We start from the raw sequence: 20621 nt of genomic DNA, 5'->3' as shown, positions 1-20621 counted from the left end.
CATACATACATACATACATACATACATACATATATATACATATATATATATATATATATACATATATATATATATATATATATACACATACATACATATATATATATATATATATATATATATACACATACATACATACATGTGTATATATATATATATATACACACACATGTATGTATGTATGTGTATGTATATATATATATATACATACATACACACGTGTATATATATATATACTATATATATATATATATATATATATATATATATACACATATATATATATATATATATACATACACACAAATATATACATACACACATATATATATATACACACACACACACACACATATATATACACATATATTATAGTACAGTAGTATATATATATATATATATATATATATATATATATATATATATATATATATATATATATATATATAAATAAAATGCAGTAGCAGTACATTTGGTATGCAGATAAAAGCTAGCAAGAATAAACTAACTATTGCATTCATGAAAATTGTATAAATGTTCAATAATGCTCTTAGTTATTCAAGTACATTTAAAAAAAGTCGTACATCCTGCTTTAACAGACCATTTCAAATCAGATTATAACAACCGAGAAATATGTATAATCTCCAAATACCTCCCACTTATAAAACTAAAAGTCAAGTGGAAATACTGTAAATAAGTACAAAAGCTGTATGAAATATTAGTATGGTTCATCATGTCGTTTGCTTTAAGTCTTGTGAGTATGTTCTTATTGTCAACATTAAGTGAAACATGTTTCGTTTATTAAAAAAACACAAAAAGAAAAATGGAAAACAAAGCTGCTATTTTATGAAGTGGAAATATTGAAATAAATATGTAACATTTTGACTGTAAACAATGTCATTTTATAGGCAGGAAGTGGAAACATGACTTGTGATATGAGAAAACCAAGTTGCAATAATATTCATAAAGTATACATTAGCACTACTTTTACTCTGTGAGTGTGCGCGTGTATTCAAGTATTGCATACCTTGGTATTATATACAGTAATGTCACACGCCAGCATAACAAGCATCTGGTCGCCACATGCGCAGATCTGCTAGAACCTGATTGATGTGCGTCATCCATGAATTCCTCTCAGCTTTGGTGTCTGCACTCAGCCAGTTTCTGCACGACACAGCACAACATTTGCATCAGTCGTCTGTGTACTACACAGGAAAAGTACAATTAAAGTATCATCTGTACTACACTGGAAAGTACCGTTGGCACTACGCTGTAAAAGTGCCATCACACATGAAAAGTACCATCGGTACTACACTGTAAAAGAACCATTGGTACTTTACTGGAAAAGTATCATTGGCACTACACACGAAACATACCATCGGCACTACACACGAAACGTAGCATCGGTACTACACATGAAACCTACCATCGGTACTACACTGGAAAAGAACCATCGGTACTACACTGGAAAAGAACCATCGGTACTTCACATGAAAAGTACAATCAGGACTACACATGAAACCTACCATCGGTACTACACGTGAAACGTACCATCGGTACTACACATGAAACCTACCATCGGTACTACACATGAAGAGTACCATCGGTACTACACTGGAAAAGAACCATCGGTACTACACTGGAAAATAACCATCGGTACTTCACATGAAAAGTACAATCAGGACTACATATGAAACCTACCATCGGTACTACACATGAAACCTACCATCGGTACTACACATGAAACATACCATCGGTACTACACTGGAAAAGAACCAACGGTACTACACATGAAACGTACCATCAGGACTTCACTGGAAAAGTATAATTGGCACTACACACGAAACATACCATCAGCACTACACACGAAACATGCCATCGGTACTACACACGAAACATACCATCTGTAATACACACGAAACATACCATCGGTACTACACACGAAACATACCATCGGTACTACACACAAAACATACCATCGGTACTACACACAAAACATACCATCGGTACTACACACGAAACATACCATCGGTGCTACACACAAAACATACCATCGGTACTACACACGAAACACACCATCGGTACTACACGCAAAACACACCATCGGTACTACACACGAAACACACCATCGGTACTACACACGAAACACACTATCGGTATTACACATGAAACATACCATCGGTACTACACACGAAACGTACCATCGGTACTATACATGAAACCTACCATCGGTACTACACATGAAACCTACCATCGGTACTACACACGAAAAACATACCATCGGTACTACACATGAAACCTACCATCTGTACTATACATGAAACCTACCATCAGTACTACACACGAAACATACCATCGGTACTACACACGAAACGTACCATCGGTACTACACATGAAACGTACCATCGGTACTACACACGAAACATACCATCTAGTGCTGCAACTAACGATTAATTTGATAATCGATTAATCTGTCGATTATTACTTCGATTAATCGAATAAGAATCGGATAAAAGAGACGAACTACATTTCTATCCTATCCAGTATTTTATTGAAAAAAAACAGCATACTGGCACCATACTTATTTTGATTATTGTTTCTCAGCTGTTTGTACATGTTGCAGTTTATAAATAAAGGTTTATTTAAAAAAAATAAAAAAAAAACCTCTGCGCATGCGCATAGCATAGATCCAACGAATCGATGACTAAATTAATCGGCAACTATTTTTATAATCGATTTTAATCGATTCAATCGATTAGTTGTTGCAGCCCTAATACCATCGGTACTACACATGAAACCTACCATCTGTACTATACATGAAACCTACCATCAGTACTACACACGAAACATACCATCGGTACTACACATGAAACGTACCATCGGTACTACACACAAAACATACCATCAGTACTACACACGAAACGTACCATCAGTACTACACATGAAACCTACCATCGGTACTACACATGAAACGTACCATCGGTACTATACATGGAAATTACCATCGGTACTACACACGAAACGTACCATCGGTATTACACATGAAACGTACCATCGGTACTACACACGAAACATACCATCGGTACTACACACGAAACGTACCATTGGTACTACACACGAAACGTACCATTGGTACTACACATTAAACCTACCATTGGTACTACACATGGAAATTACCATCGGTACTACACATGAAACCTACCATCGGTACTACACATGAAACCTACCATCGGTACTATACATGGAAATTACCATCGGTACTACACACGAAACGTACCATCGGTATTACACATGAAACGTACCATCGGTACTACACACGAAACATACCATCGGTACTACACACGAAACGTACCATCGGTACTACACACGAAACATACCATCGGTACTACACATGAAACCTACCATCGGTACTACACATGAAACCTACCATCGGTACTACACATGAAACCTACCATCGGTACTACACATGAAACCTATCATCAGTACTATACATGGAAATTACCATCGGTACTACACATGAAACCTACCATCTGTACTACACACGAAACGTACCATCGGTACTACACACGAAACGTACCATCGGTACTACACATGAAACCTACCATCGATACTACACATGGAAATTACCATCGGTACTACACATGAAACCTACCATCGGTACTACACATAAAACCTACCATCGGTACTACACATAAAACCTACCATCGGTACTATACATGGAAATTACCATCGGTACTACACATGAAACCTACCATCGGTACTATACATGGAACGTACCATCGGTACTACACACGAAACGTACCATCGGTACTACACACGAAACGTACCATTGGTACTACACATGAAACCTACCATCGGTACTACACATGAAACCTACCATCAGTACTATACATGGAAATTACCATCGGTACTACACATGAAACCTACCATCGGTACTATACATGGAAATTACCATCTGTACTACACACGAAACGTACCATCGGTACTACACATGAAACCTACCATCGGTACTACACATGGAAATTACCATCGGTACTACACATGAAACCTACCATCGGTACTACACATGAAACCTACCATCGGTACTACACATGAAACCTACCATCAGTACTATACATGGAAATTACCATCGATACTACACATGAAACCTACCATCGGTACTACACATGGAAATTTCCATCGGTACTACACATGAAACCTACCATCGGTACTACACATAAAACCTACCATCGGTACTATACATGGAAATTACCATCGGTACTACTCACGAAACCTACCATCGGTACTATACATGGAAATTACCATCGGTACTACACTGTAAAAGAACCATCGTTACTTCGCATGAAAAGTACAATCACGACTTCACCGGAAAAGTATAATTAGTACTACACACTAAACATACCAATCGGTACTACACACGGAACACACCATCGGACTGCTTGTAGCGCACATGATATCATACACAAGTAAACACGCTGCAGGACTGTTTGTATCGCACATGATATCACACATCTTAAGCAAGCACATATCACATACTTGTTTTTTTGCTGGTATCAAATCGATATGCAATATCAAGATCAGATTGCGACATCCCAAATAACAACTCCTTAATGTCACTTAGGCACTTGATAGAACACAAGTTGTATAAAACACGTTTAAACATGTTTAAAGTTGTATAAAACACTTAAAGTTACATTTTTTTAAATGTTTAAAAAGGAATGTGTGTGAAATGCTAAGTCCATGTATACGTGGTATGTGTGTGTGTGCGTGTGTGTGTTTAGTGATGAGAGACAGATGGCACACAGGATATTTGCATGTCTGGCAGTACATCAAGGCCTGTAAGACATCAATGTGCAGTACAGCAAGTACATGTTGTACTTTCAATAATGTACAGGAAACTAAAGAACAAAAATAAATGTCCTGAATGTTTGCATGGTGACAAATTATATTCCTTTTATTCTTATCATCCTAAGAAAATATGTGTTGAATGCTAGGGAAATATTGTTGAATAACAATAAAAAATAGAATTATTAGTACAGAACAAAATACGATCATAATGTATTTTTGCTTCTTTCATTCTTTTATACTGATAAAATTGAAGGCATCAGACGCACCATCAATATCTCAAGTAAAAAAGTTGGATCACCACCCCATTTAGGCAAAAGTAACACAGCAATGATGGCAAGCTTTAATGCCATAGACTCTAAAACTCTAGTGGAAACAATGACAGCTCTAAAGACATCCACCTGCTGCCTTGATGTTTTACCTACCAACTTCTTTAAAGGGAAACTTCGGTTTTTTTCAACCTGGGCCCTGTTTTCATAATTTTTTCTGTATATGTGAGTGCTGGATAAAACATTTTTTGAGGTCGCGCCAGTATTGAGCAGGGCAGGCAGCCTCCAGCCCAGCTAACGCTCGTACACAGGGCAACTGGCTCTCGTCAAAATTCGGCCTATAAACATGCATTTTTTTCACACTGACAGGCTCAGATAGTTACAATGAGTGTCCGACAACATACTAGAAAGGAGAAATTAACGTATGTCTCTACCTTTAGCTGGAGATCGCTGTTTGTTGTGAGCTGTGTCCAAATCTCACCACGCTACAAATCTCGTTCCGAAATCTCGCGATAACTCGCGACAAAACACCGGTGGAAAAACAGTTACCTGACTGAGGTGAAGAGAGATGACTGACAAACAAACAAACTTTTCTATAAAACTAAAATAACAGTCTTCGGTAATCCAACAGAAAATCACTTCAGTCATCTCTCTTCACCTCAGTCAGGTAACTGTTTTTCCACCGGTGTTTTGTCGCGAGTTATCGCGAGATTTCGGAACGAGATTTGTAGCGTGGTGAGATTTGGACACAGCTCACAACAAACAGCGATCTCCAGCTAAAGGTAGAGACATACGTTAATTTCTCCTTTCTAGTATGTTGTCGGACACTCATTGTAACTATCTGAGCCTGTCAGTGTGAAAAAAATGCATGTTTATAGGCCGAATTTTGACGACAGCCAGTTGCCCTGTGTACGAGCGTTAGCTGGGCTGGAGGCTGCCTGCCCTGCTCAATACTGGCGCGACCTCAAAAAATGTTTTATCCAGCACTCACATATACAGAAAAAATTATGAAAACAGGGCCCAGGTTGAAAAAAACCGAAGTTTCCCTTTAAGAATGTTTTTGACTGCCTATCAACAGACGTCTTGCAAATAGTTAATAATTCTATTCAATCGGGCAATTTCCCGAAGGCTTTCAAAACTGCAGTCATTAAACCTCTTCTAAAAAAGCAGAGCCTAGATGCCTCTGTTATCAACAACTACAGACCAATTTCAAATCTACCATCTACTCAGTGGCCTAGTGGTTAGAGTGTCCGCCCTGAGATCGGTAGGTTGTGAGTTCAAACCCCGGCCGAGTCATACCAAAGACTATAAAAAATGGGACCCGTTACCTCCCTGCTTGGCACTCAGCATCAAGGGTTGGAATTGGGGGTTAAATCACCAAAAATGATTCCCGGGCGCGGCACCGCTGCTGCCCACTGCTCCCCTCACCTCCCAGGGGGTGAACAAGGGGATGGGTCAAATGCAGTGGACAAATTTCACCACACCTAGTGTGTGTGTGACAATCATTGGTACTTTACTTTTAACTTTAACTTTTACTTTAACATAAGTAAAATAATTGAGAAAGTTGTCCTCCAACAACTAAATCACTTCTTGGCTTCTACTGGCTGCCACAACAACTTCCAGTCAGGATTTCGACCTCTTCATAGCACAGAGGCGGCCCTTCTTAAAGTTATAAATGACATCCGTCTAAACACAGACTCTGGCAAAACTTCAGTACTAATGCTTTTGGACCTCAGTGCTGCATTTGACACTGGCGACCACTCAATACTTTTGGACAGGTTGGAAAACTGGGTGGGGATCTCAGGCACAGTTTTAAGCTGGTTCAAGTCATATCTACAAGATAGGAACTATTTTGTTTCCATTGGTGACTTTGTATCAGAAGCAACCAACGTAACGTGTGGAGTCCCCCAAGGTTCAATCTTGGGGCCGACTTTATTTAACATCTATATGCTCCCACTAGGACAAATCATGCAAAATAATAACATTGACCATCATTGCTATGCCGATGACACCCAAATCTATGTAGCGCTATCACCAAATGACTATCGCCCCATAGATCTTCTGTGCCAGTGCATTGAGCAAGTCAAACACTGGATGTGCCAAAATTTCCTACAACTAAATGAAGATAAAACTGAGATAATTGTTTTTGGTGCTAAAAAAGAAAGGTTTAAAGTCGTCCAACACCTTCAATCACTGTCCCTGAAAACCTCAAATAAAGCCAGAAATCTTGGGGTTATTTTAGATTCTGATTTACATTTCGACAGTCACATCAAATCAGTAACAAAATCGGCCTACTATCACCTCAAAAATGTAAAAAGACTTAGAGGGCTCATGTCAGCTCAAGACTTAGAAAAACTTGTACATGCCTTTATTACCAGTAGGCTAGACTATTGTAATGGTCTCCTTGCAGGTCTTCCCAAAAAAACTGTCGGGCAGCTACAGCTTGTTCAGAACGCTGCTGCTAGAGTTCTAACAAAGACCAAAAAATGTGAGCACATTACAGCAATTCTTAAATCTTTACATTGGCTCCCTGTACATCAAAGAATTGATTTCAAAATCCTCCTGCTCACATATAAATCACTACATGGTCTAGTATATCACTGATATGCTCCCACTATATAAGCCCTCTAGATCACTAAGATCTTCTGAGACCAATCTGTTAGCGGTTCCAAGAGTAAAGTCAAATCAAGGGAGAGCATCATTCAGTCACTATGCAACAAATAGCTGGAATAAACTTCCTGAAGATGTCAGACTCTCCCCAACTCTGACTACTTTTAAAACTAGACTGAAGACTTTTATGTTCACCTTAGCTTTCAGCTAAATCTTTTAATCTTTTAACTTTTAACGTCTGCACTGTTTTTATTTTTATTGTCTGCATTTTAATTTTGCTTTTATTTTCTTTCATTTCACTTTGTTGTCTGTGATGCACTTTGAGTCTGCCTTGTGTATGAAAAGCGCTATACAAATAAAGTTGCCTTGCCTTGCCTTGCCTTGCCTTGCCTTGAATGCTCTTCAACATTCATTATATTGATGATAATAATAATAATAATGAAAGTGTATTCACTTCCATGTAAACCTGAAAAACAAAACCAAGCAGTATACTTTAAAACAACTACAATACTTCTTGTATATTTTAAAACTACTACAATACTTCTTCTTAACAAGAAGTATACTTTAAAACAACTACAATACTTCTTGTATATTTTAAAACTACTACAATACTTCTTCTTAACAAGAAGTATACTTTAAAACAACTACAATACTTCTTGTATATTTTAAAACAACTACAATACTTCTTGTGAACAAGTATACTTTAAAACAACTACAATACTTCTTGTGAACAACAAGTATACTTTAAAACAACTACAATACTTCTTGTGAACGACAAGTATACTTGAAAACAACTACAATACTTATTGTATATTTTAAAACAACGACAATACTTCTTGTGAACAACAAGTATACTTTAAAACAACTACAATACTTCTTGTGAACAACAAGTATACTTGAAAACAACTACACTACTTCTTGTGAACAACAAGTATACTTTTAAAATATACAAAAAGTATTGTAGTTGTTTTAAAGTATACTTGTTGTTCACAAGAAGTATTGTAGTTTTAAAATATGCAGGAAGTATTGTAGTTGTTTCAAACAACTACAATAATGTTTACCAAAAAGTAATGTGGTTGTTTTAAAGTATACTTGTTTATGAAAAATATTGTAGTTGTTTTAATGTATACTTGTTTACAAAAAGTAATGTGGTTGTTAACAAGTATACTTTAAAACAATGTAGTTGTTTTGAAGTAAACAAGCATACTTTAAAACAACTACAATACTCTTTGTAAACAACAAGTATACTTTAATACAACTACAATACTCTTTGTAAACAACAAGTATACTTTAAAACAACTACAATACTTCTTAACAACAAGTATACTATAAAACAACAACAATACTTCTTGTAAACAATTATTATACTTGAAAACAACTACAATACTTCTTATACATTTTAAAACAACTACAATACTTCTGGTATATTTTAAAACAACTACAATACTTCTTGTGAACAACAAGTATACTTTAAAACAACTACAATACTTCTTGTGAACAACAAGTATACTATAAAACAACTACAATACTTCTTGTGAACAACAAGTATACTTGAAAACAACTACAATACGTCTTGTATATTTTAAAACAACTACAATACTTCTTGTATATATTAAAACTACAATACTTCTTAACAACAAGTACACTGTAAAACAACAACAATACTTCTTGTGAACAACAAGTATACTTGAAAACAACTACAATACTTCTTGTATATTTTAAAACTACAATACTTCTTGTGAACAACAAGTACACTTTTAAAATATACAAAAAGTATTGGAGTTGTTTTAAAGTATAATTGTTTATGAAAAATATTTACGTTGTTTTAAAGTATACTTGTTTACAAAAAGTATTGTAGTTGTTTTAAAGTATACTTGTTTACAACAAGTAATGTGCTTGTTTTGAAGCAAACAAGTATACCTTAAAACAGGGGTCACCAACCTTTTTGAAAGCAAGAGCTACTTCTTGGGTAGTGATTAATGCGAAGGGCTACCAGTTTGATACACACTTAAATAAATTGCCAGAAATAGCCAATTTGATCAATTTACCTTTAACTCTATGTTATTATTAATAATTAATGATATTTACACTTAATTGAACGGTTTAAAAGAGGAGAAAACACGAAAAAAATGACAATTAAATTTTGAAACATAGTTTATCTTCAATTTCGACTCTTTAAAATTCAAAATTCAACCGAAAAAAAGAAGAGAAAAACTAGCAAATTCAAATCTTTTTGAAAAAATAAAAAAAATAATTTATGGAACATCATTAGTAATTTTTCCTGATTAAGATTAATTTTAGAATTTTGATGACATTTTTTAAATAGTTTAAAATCCAATCTGCACTTTGTTAGAATATATAACAAATTGGACCAAGCTATATTTCTAACAAAGACAAATCATTATTTCTTCTAGATTTTCCAGAACAAAAATTTTAAAAGAAATTCAAAAGACTTTGAAATAAGATTTAAATTTGATTCTACAGATTTTCTGAATTTTAATCATAATAAATTTGAAGAAATATTTCACAAATATTCTTCGTTGAAAAAACAGAAGCTAAAATGAAGAATTAAATTAAAATGTATTATTCTCTACAATAAAAAATTTTTTTTACTTGAACATTGATTTAAATTGTTAGGAAAGAAGAGGAAGAAATTTAAAAGGTAAAAAGGTATATGTGTTTAAAAATCCTATATCATTTTTAAGGTTGTATTTTTTCTCTAAAATTGTTTTTCTGAAAGTTATAAGAAGCAAAGTAAAAAAATAAATGAATTTATTTAAACAAGTGAAGACCAAGTCTTTAAAATATTTTCTTGGATTTTCAAATTCTATTTGAGTTTTGTCTCTCTTAGAATTAAAAATGTCGGGCAAAGCGAGACCAGCTTGCTAGTAAATAAATAACATTTTGAAAATCGAGGCAGCTCACTGGTAAGTGCTGCTATTTGAGCTATTTTTAGAACAGGCCAGCGGGCTACTCATCTGGTCCTTACGGGCTACCTGGTGCCCGCGGGCATCGCGTTGGTGACCCCTGCCTTAAAACAACTACAATACTTTTTGTAGACGACAAGTATACTTTAAAACAACTACATTACTTTTTGTAAACAAGTATACTTCAAAACAATTACATTACTTTTTGTATGCAACAAGTGTACTTAAAAAACAATGTAAATATTTATAGAAAACAACACGTATACTTTAAAACAACTACAACATTTTCATTAACAAGTATACTTTAAAACAACTACAATACTTTTTGTAGACGACAAGTATACTTTAAAACAACCACATTACTTTTTGTAAACAAGTATACTGTACTTCAAAACAACTGCAATATTTTTCATAAACAAGTATACTTTAAAACAACCACATTACTTTTTGTAAACAAGTATACTGTACTTAAAAACAACTGCAATATTTTTCATAAACAAGTATACTTTAAAACAACCACATTACTTTTTGTAAAGAAGTATACTATAAAACAACCACATTACTTCTTGTATACAACAAGTACACATGAATATTTATTGCAAACAACAAGTATACTTTAAATCAACTACAATACTTTTTGTAAACCAGCATGTTAAATTAGGATTTTTCTTACATTGTAATTTTGAGTACATTTTGCATTGTTTAACTTGTGTATTTCATCACCGGGGTATTATGGGTTATTATTATTATTATTATGATTATTATAGAGTAAAGGGTTTGTTTACCTTGTGCATTTCATCATTGGGGTATTATGGGTTATTATTATTACTATGATTATTATAGAGTAAAGGGTTTGTTTACCTTGTGCATTTCATCATCGGGGTATTATGGGTTATTATTATTATGATTATTATATTTGTTTACCTTGCGCCTTTCATCATCGGGGTACGTCCAGTAGGAGATGCAGTACCCTGACAAGACGCACCATCTTCTGTGCCAGGCTCCAAAACCGCTAACGTCCTCAAACATTGTCTGCAAAAAGAACAAAAGAGCATTAATGAGTCAATGCAAGAGAAATGAAGTCTGAGATAAACATTAGCAGAATTTACAGTAAATGACTTGATGTAATAAAAATAGTTAGTTGGAGATGTGCTCATGCATTTTCAAGATTCAGTTTCCAGTGCACTTTTGCATCAAGTGCACATGCTTCATTTAATTCATCTTCCAAACATGACGTTGTTGGTGATATTAATTTCACACTGTCATCTGGAAATGCAACAATTCATGTCAAATTGCAAATAACTGTAATATTGTGGATTCATTTAAAGCACATTCCTTTACTTATGCTCAGAATGTGAAACTGGGCTGTTGTCTCCAAACTGTAGCAAAAAGGGCCAATTTTTACTGACCCTTGGCAAAAATATGAATTATTAATGAGATATTCTATTAGCTATGACAGCAATTAGTTTTGTCAGCAAGAACACAAAGCTGAGGTGTCGATGTTTTTTTTCCAGGCACATTGATTGTTTTTATCATCTTTATTATACAAATTGTATCAAACTTGCCTCCATTCTAACTTTGGACATGTAAAATAAAGTTTTTAAGAAAAAGTTTGGACAAGTAAAATAGTTAGAACATGTAAAATAAAATACAAGTTAAATTAAGTTAAAAAAAAAAAAAAGGATGGTCATATAGAATAAAGTCAAATGAACTAAAAATAAGTTTGGAATTGTAAACTAAAATAAATAAGTATAAATAAAGTTTGGACTTGTAGAATACAGTTTTGAAAAGTTTGGATATTTAAAATAAAGTTAAAATTAAAAATGTTTAGACATGGAAAATATGACTAAATAAAATAAAGTATAAATAAAGTTTAAAAAAAAGTTTAGACATGTAAAATAAAGTATAAATAAAGTTAGAACATGTAAAATATAGTTAAATAAAAGTTTTTTAAAAAGTTTGGAAATGTGAAATAAAAAGTATAAATTAAGTTTGGACATGTAAAATAAAGTTAAAATAAAATGTTTGGATATGGAAAATATGACTAAATAAAATAAAGAATAAATAAAGTTAAGACATGTAAAATCAAGTTGAAAATTTTTTTAGACAAGTAAAATAAAGTATAAATAAAGTTAGAACATGTAAAATAAAGTTTAAAAAAAGTTTGGACATGTAAAATAAAGTATGAATAAAGTTTGGACTTGTACAATAAAGTGTAAATAAAGTTAAGACATGTAAAATAAAGTAAATAAAAAGTTTAAACACAAAATACTTTTAAAACTTTTAAAAAGTTTTTTAAAAAGTTTGGAAATGTAAAATAAAAAGTATAAATGAAGTTTGGAAATGTAGAATAAAGTTTAAAAAAGTTTGGACATGTAAAATAAAGTTAAAATAAAATGTTTAGATATGGAAAATATGACTAAATAAAATAAGGTATAAATAAAGTTTAAAAAAAGTTTAGACACGTACATTAAAGTATAAATAAAGTTAGAACATGTAAAATAAAGTTAAATAAAAGTATAAAAAAAGTTTAGACACGTAAAATAAAGTATAAATAAAGTTAGAACATGTAAAATAAAGTTAAATAAAAGTTTTAAAAAAGTTTGGCCATGTAAAATAAAAAGTATAAATAAAGTTTGGACTTGTTCAATAAAGTATAAATAAAGTTTAGACATGTAAAATAAAGTTAAATATTTTTTTTTTTTAATTGGACAAGGACAATACAATAAAATGCAATAAAGTATAAATGAAGTTTGGACATGTAGAATTAAGTTTTAAAAAGTTTGGACATGTAAATGAGAGTATAAGTAAAGTTTGGACATGTACAATAAAGTTAAAGTAAAAAAAAAAAGTGTGGACATGTAAAATTCCTGATCTATTGTGTTCATTTTAAAGATGCAGCATAAGATCCTACAACCATGTTAGCTCCAAACATCAACATAAGGTCTCGTTACAAAAGCGTATGATTTCACTCGCATTTTTACGTCATTTCGATCCCAATTCTCAAGCATCTCTTACGAGTACATGTGCGCACATGAGAGGCATGATTGACAGCCTGAACGCCAATCATCTTATTTGCTGTGTTTTTACAAGGTCTAACCAATATAGCAATTATTTGTTACATCTGTCCTCTTAAAGTGATACTGCTAATATACCGCATGTTCCAAGTCTTGTATCATATGTCACCTTCTGCAACTTTTATCAAATAAATGGCTTGCACTCACCAGGAAGCCTTTTTCCTCCACGTTGCATCCAACGTCACACTGCATCTTCAGGTAGACGTGTCCTTCCAGAGGACACAAGAACGGCACCTTGAACATAAGCACATGTACTCGCTTATTAAAAGCATTTCTTTACTATTTGCTCTTTCATCATCATTTGCTCTATTATTAGAAATGTCCACACAATGCTGGTGATGAAATACAAAACCAAACATCAGTGAAGTTGTCACGTTGTGTAAATGGTAAATAAAAAGAGAATACAACAAATCCTTTTCAACTTATATTCAATTGAATAGACTGCAAAGACAAGATATTTCATGTTCACACTGAGAAACTTCTTTTTTTTTTTTGCAAATAACCATTAACTGAGAATTTAATGGCAGCAACACATTGTAAAAAAGGCATTTTTACCAGTGTGTTACATGGCCTTTCCTTTTAACAACACTCAGTAAAGGTTTGGGAACTGAGGAGACACATTTTTGAAGAGGAATTCTTTCACATTCTTGCTTGATGTACAGCTTAAGTTGTTCAACAGTCTCCCTTCTCATATTTTAGCCTTCATATTGCATCACACATTTTCAATGTCTGGACTACAGGCAGGCCAGTCTAGTACCCGCACTCTTTTACTATGAAGCCACGCTGTTGTAACACGTGGCTTGGCATTGTCTTGCTGAAATAAGCAGGGGCGTCCATGATAACGTTGCTTGGATGGCAACATATGTTGCTCCAAAAGCTGTATGTACCTTTAAGCATTAATGGTGAAGTGAAGTGAAGTGAATTACATTTATATAGCGCTTTTTCTCAAGTGACTCAAAGAGCTTTACATTGTGAAACCCAATATCTAAGTTACATTTAAACCAGTGTGGGTGGCACTGGGAGCATGTGGGTAAAGTGTCTTGCCCAAGGACACAACGACAGTGAGTAGGATGGCGGAAGCGGGGATCGAACCTGCAACCCTCGAGTTGCTGGTACGGCCGCTCTACCAACCGAGCTATACCGCCCCACATGGTGGGGCGGTATAGCTTCACAGATGTGTAAGTTACCCATGTCTTGGGCACTAATACACCCCCATACCATCACAAATGCTGCCTTTTACACTTTGCGCCTAGAACAATCCGGATGGTTCTTTTCCTCTTTGGTCCGGAGGACACGACATCCACAGTTTCCAAAAACAATTTGAAATGTGGACTCGTCAGACCACAGAACACTTTTCCACTTTGCATCAGTCCATCTTAGATGAGCTCGGGCCCAGCGAAGCGTTTCTGGGTGTTGTTGATAAATGGCTTTGGCTTTGCATAGGAGAGTTTTAACTTGCACTTACAGATGTGGCGACCAACTGTAGTTACTGACAGTGGTTTTCTAAAGTGGTCCTGAGCCCATGTGGTGATATCCTTTACACACTGATGTCGCTTTTTGATGCAGTACCACCTGTGTGATTGAAGGTCACGGGCATTGCCGCTTACGTGCAGTGATTTCTCCAGATTCTCTGAACAATTTGATGGTAAAATCCCTAAATTCCTTGCAATAGCTTGTTGAGAAATGTTGTTCTTAAACTGTTCAACAATTTGCTCAGGCATTTGTTGACAAAGTGGTGACCCTCGCCCCGTCCTTGTTTGTGAATGACTGAGCATTTCATGGAAGCTGCTTTTATACCCAATCATGGCACCCACCTGTTCCCAATTAGCCTGTTCACCTGTGGGATGTTCCAAATAAGTGTTTGATGAGCATTCCTCAACTTTCTCAGTCTTTTTTGCCACCTGTGCCAACTTTTTTGAAACATCTTGCAGGCATCAAATTCCAAATGAGCTATAATTTGCAAAAAATAACAAAGTTTACCAGTGTGTACATGAAATATCTTGTCTTTGCAGTCTATTCCATTGAATATAAGTTGAAAAGGATTTGCAAATCGTTGTATTCTGTTTTTATTTACCATTTACACAATGTGACAACTTCACTGCTTTTGGGGTTTGTACATCACATAGAAAACAAATGTTACTCATAATGTGAAAGATGCGTATAAATGGTAAATGTGCTTTTTGAAACAATGTACATGTAACCTAAATTGATATAAAATCATAGAAACGCTGACATTTATCGAGTTTATTATTAGCATATTGTGACAAAAACGTCACGTCAGACTTTCGTAACAATTTTTATGCTAAAGCTTGTGGTATTTTGCTTGTTTTCTAAGAATTCATTGACAAATATAGTAAGGGAATTGGACTTGTAATATTTATTCAAGTGTTAAAAGGATTTAGAAGGAAGCATGAGCTAGTGACAACATCGAGAGTGTTCTTGGGAGCTATTGTGTCAAAGATACTTGAGAGCGGGACAAATATGGAAGAAGAAAGGCTGCATTACCTTCTCTAAGGGAAACTTGCTCTTCCCGATGGACGAAAGTGTGAGCTGGTGAGATCCAACCAGGACAAAGTTGCTGCTTCGAACGGCGTTAGGACCTCCTGGACTGGCAACAACTAGGAAGAAACAATTTGCTCTCATCAGTCAGAAATCCTTACGGTCAATAATTAGGAATCAAAAGAAGTCGATCACCATCAATGAGAGGATTCAAGATAATGAATCAAATGGAGTAAAAAACACAGCAGATGTAATCAGGTTAAACAATTATTACAATAAATACATTACTAAGAAGATAAATGAAAACAAATGAATAGAAAACAAAATAGTTGAACAAACTAAAGTGATTAAATATGAATGAAAACAAATAAATCTCGGTGTATAGAAGAATATTTAGCATTTTCTTCATTTGTTGGACGTACCTGGTGTTTGGCTGCTTTTCTGGAAAACAAAAGACATTTGCATGTGTCAGCTGATTATTGATTTGATTGACAAATACACCTTCAACATGTTTGTGTTGCCATTCAGTGGATGAACATGCCACTAAACACAGAGAGGTTATCTCTAGAGCAGTGCTTGTCAAACTTTTTTCACCATGTAACACCCATCTTAAAGACCCACTTTAAAATAATGCCGTACATGCTAGTATTAATAAACAATATCAATATTTATAAACTTTTTGATTGATTGGTTGAAACTTTTATTAGTAGATTGCACAGTACAGTACATATTCCGTACAATTGACCACTAAATGGTAACACCCCAATAAGTTTTTCAACTTGTTTAAGTCGGGGTCCACGTTAATCAATTCATGGTACAAATATATAATATCATCATAATACAGTCAAATATATACTATCAGCATAATACAGTCAAATATATACTGTCAGCATAATACAGTCATATATATACTATCAGCATAATACAGTCATATATATACTATCAGCATAATACAGTCAAATATATACTATCAGCATAATACAGTCATATATATACTATCAGCATAATACAGTCAAATATATACAATCAGCATAATACAGTCATATATATACTATCAGCATAATATAGACAAATATATACTATCAGCATAATACAGTCATATATATACTATCAGCATAATACAGTCATATATATACTATCAGCATAATACAGTCATATATACTATCAGCATAATACAGTCATATATATACTATCAGCATAATACAGTCAAATATATACAATCAGCATAATACAGTCATATATATACTATCAGCATAATACAGTCATATATATACTATAAGCATAGTACAGTCATATATATACTATCAGCATAATACAGTCAAATATATACTATCAGCATAATACAGTCATATATATACTATCAGCATAATACAGTCAAATATATACAATCAGCATAATACAGTCATATATATACTATCAGCATAATACAGACAAATATATACTATCAGCATAATACAGTCATATATATACTATAAGCATAGTACAGTCATATTTACTATCAGCATAATACAGTCATATATACTCTCACCTTAATACAGTCAAATATATACTATCAGCATAATACAGTCATATATATATACTATCAGCATAATACAGTCAAATATATACTATCAGCATAATACAGTCATATATATACTATCAGCATAATACAGTCAAATATATACTATCAGCATAATACAGTCATATATACTATCAGCATAATACAGTCAAATATATACTATCAGCATAATACTATCAGCATAATACAGTCAAATATACACTATCAGCATAATACAGTCATATATATACTATCAGCATAATACAGTCATATATATACTATCAGCATAATACAGTCAAATATACACTATCAGCATAATACAGTCATATATATACTATCAGCATAATACAGTCAAATATATACTATCAGCATAATACAGTCATATATATACTATCAGCATAATACAGTCATATATATACTATCAGTATAATACAGTCAAATATATATACTATCAGCATAATACAGTCATATATATACTATCAGCATAATACAGTCATATATATACTATCAGCATAATACAGTCATATATATACTATCAGTATAATACAGTCAAATATATATACTATCAGCATAATACAGTCATATATATACTATCAGCATAATACAGTCATATATATACTATCAGCATAATACAGTCATATATATACTATCAGCATAATACAGTCATATATATACTATCAGCATAATGCAGTCATCACACAAGTTAATCATCAGAGTACATACATTGAATTATTTACAAGGTCGGTATGCAAAACCAAAATGACTCCGTACATTAGGTGCACCGGGTTATAAGGCGCACTTTGAGGGGAAAAAAATCTTTTTAAGTGCGCCTTATAGTCCGGAAAATACGGTAGTTGATACTGCAGGTGAAGTGTCCTATATTCCTGTTATTTCTTGTAAGGGAATTATGTATGAATGAATGATGGATACAAACAAGCAAGTAAACAACAATTAATGGCCAATGCATGCACATCTTATTTGAATGAAATGCCACCAGCACTTTAGGTTAAATTAACAAGATGAAACATTTTCTGCTCATATTTAAACAATTCAAGAAGTTTAAAAATAAAAGTACACCAACCAACATTTTAGGAGTAGATTTACCTGCTAAATGAAGTTCCCCGACCTGGCCATACAGCATCTGTTCTCTGCCCAATGAAGGACAGCGTGCCAGGTGTGTATGCTCCCTCCTTCCTGTTGATTGATTGAGACTTTTATTAGTAGATTGCACAGTACAGTACATATTCCGTACAATTGACCACTAAATGGTAACACACCAATACGTTTTTCAACTTGTTTAAGTCGGGGTCCACGTTAATCAATTCATAGTAAATCTGTGCGATGCCGTACATGCTAGTATTAATAAACAATTTTAATATTTATAAACCTGTGCGTTGCCGTACATGCTAGTATTAATAAACAATATCAGTATTTATAAACCTGTGCGATGCCGTACATGCTAGTATTAATAAACAATATCAGTATTTATAAACCTGTGCGATGCCGTACATGCTAGTATTAATAAACAATATCAGTATTTATAAACCTGTGCGATACCGTACATGCTAGTATTAATAAACAATATCAGTATTTATAAACCTGTGCGATGCCGTACATGCTAGTATTAATAAACAATATCAGTATTTATAAACCTGTGCGATGCCGTACATGCTAGTATTAATAAACAATATAGATATTTATAAACCTGTGCGATGCCGTACATGCTAGTATTAATAAACAATAATCAGTATTTATAAACCTGTGCGATGCCGTACATGCTAGTATTAATAAACAATATCAGTATTTATAAACCTGTGCGATGCCGTACATGCTAGTATTAATAAACAATATCAGTATTTATAAACCTGTGCGATGCCGTACATGCTAGTATTAATAAACAATATCAGTATTTATAAACCTGTGCGATACCGTATATGCTAGTATTAATAAACAATATCAGTATTTATAAACCTGTGCGATGCCGTACATGCTAGTATTAATAAACAATATCAGTATTTATAAACCTGTGCGATGCCGTACATGCTAGTATTAATAAACAATATAGATATTTATAAACCTGTGCGATGCCGTACATGCTAGTATTAATAAACAATAATCAGTATTTATAAACCTGTGCGATGCCGTACATGCTAGTATTAATAAACAATAATCAGTATTTATAAACCTGTGCGATGCCGTACATGCTAGTATTAATAAACAATATAGATCTTTATAAACCTGCGCGATGCCGTACATGCTAGTATTAATAAACAACGTCAGTATTTATAAACTTGTGCGATGCCGTACATGCTAGTATTAATAAACAATATAGATATTTATAAACCTGTGCGATGCCGTACATGCTAGTATTAATAAAAAATAATCAGTATTTATAAACCTGTGCGATGCCGTACATGCTAGTATTAATAAACAATATAGATATTTATAAACCTGTGCGATGCCGTACATGCTAGTATTAATAAACAATAATCAGTATTTATAAACCTGTGCGATGCCGTACATGCTAGTATTAATAAACAATAATCAGTATTTATAAACCTGTGCGATACCGTACATGCTAGTATTAATAAACAATAATCAGTATTTATAAACCTGTGCGATGCCGTACATGCTAGTATTAATAAACAATATAGATCTTTATAAACCTGTGCGATGCCGTACATGCTAGTATTAATAAACAACGTCAGTATTTATAAACTTGTGCGATGCCGTACATGCTAGTATTAATAAACAATATAGATATTTATAAACCTGTGCGATGCCGTACATGCTAGTATTAATAAACAATATCAGTATTTATAAACCTGTGCGATGCCGTACATGCTAGTATTAATAA

The 20621-nt window shown here is 33.5% G+C and overlaps 1 pseudogene; it reads right to left on the bottom strand.

Annotated features, from left to right (window-relative positions):
- The window catches only part of LOC133636395 (asparagine synthetase [glutamine-hydrolyzing]-like), a 256169-nt pseudogene that overhangs the window by 234647 nt on the left and 901 nt on the right, over positions 1–20621 (bottom strand).

This window comes from Entelurus aequoreus, linkage group LG20 (genome assembly GCF_033978785.1).
Source record: "Entelurus aequoreus isolate RoL-2023_Sb linkage group LG20, RoL_Eaeq_v1.1, whole genome shotgun sequence".
NCBI lineage: Eukaryota > Metazoa > Chordata > Actinopteri > Syngnathiformes > Syngnathidae > Entelurus > Entelurus aequoreus.
Note: the sequence above shows the minus strand (reverse complement) of the source record. Positions and strands in the feature narration are given on the sequence as shown.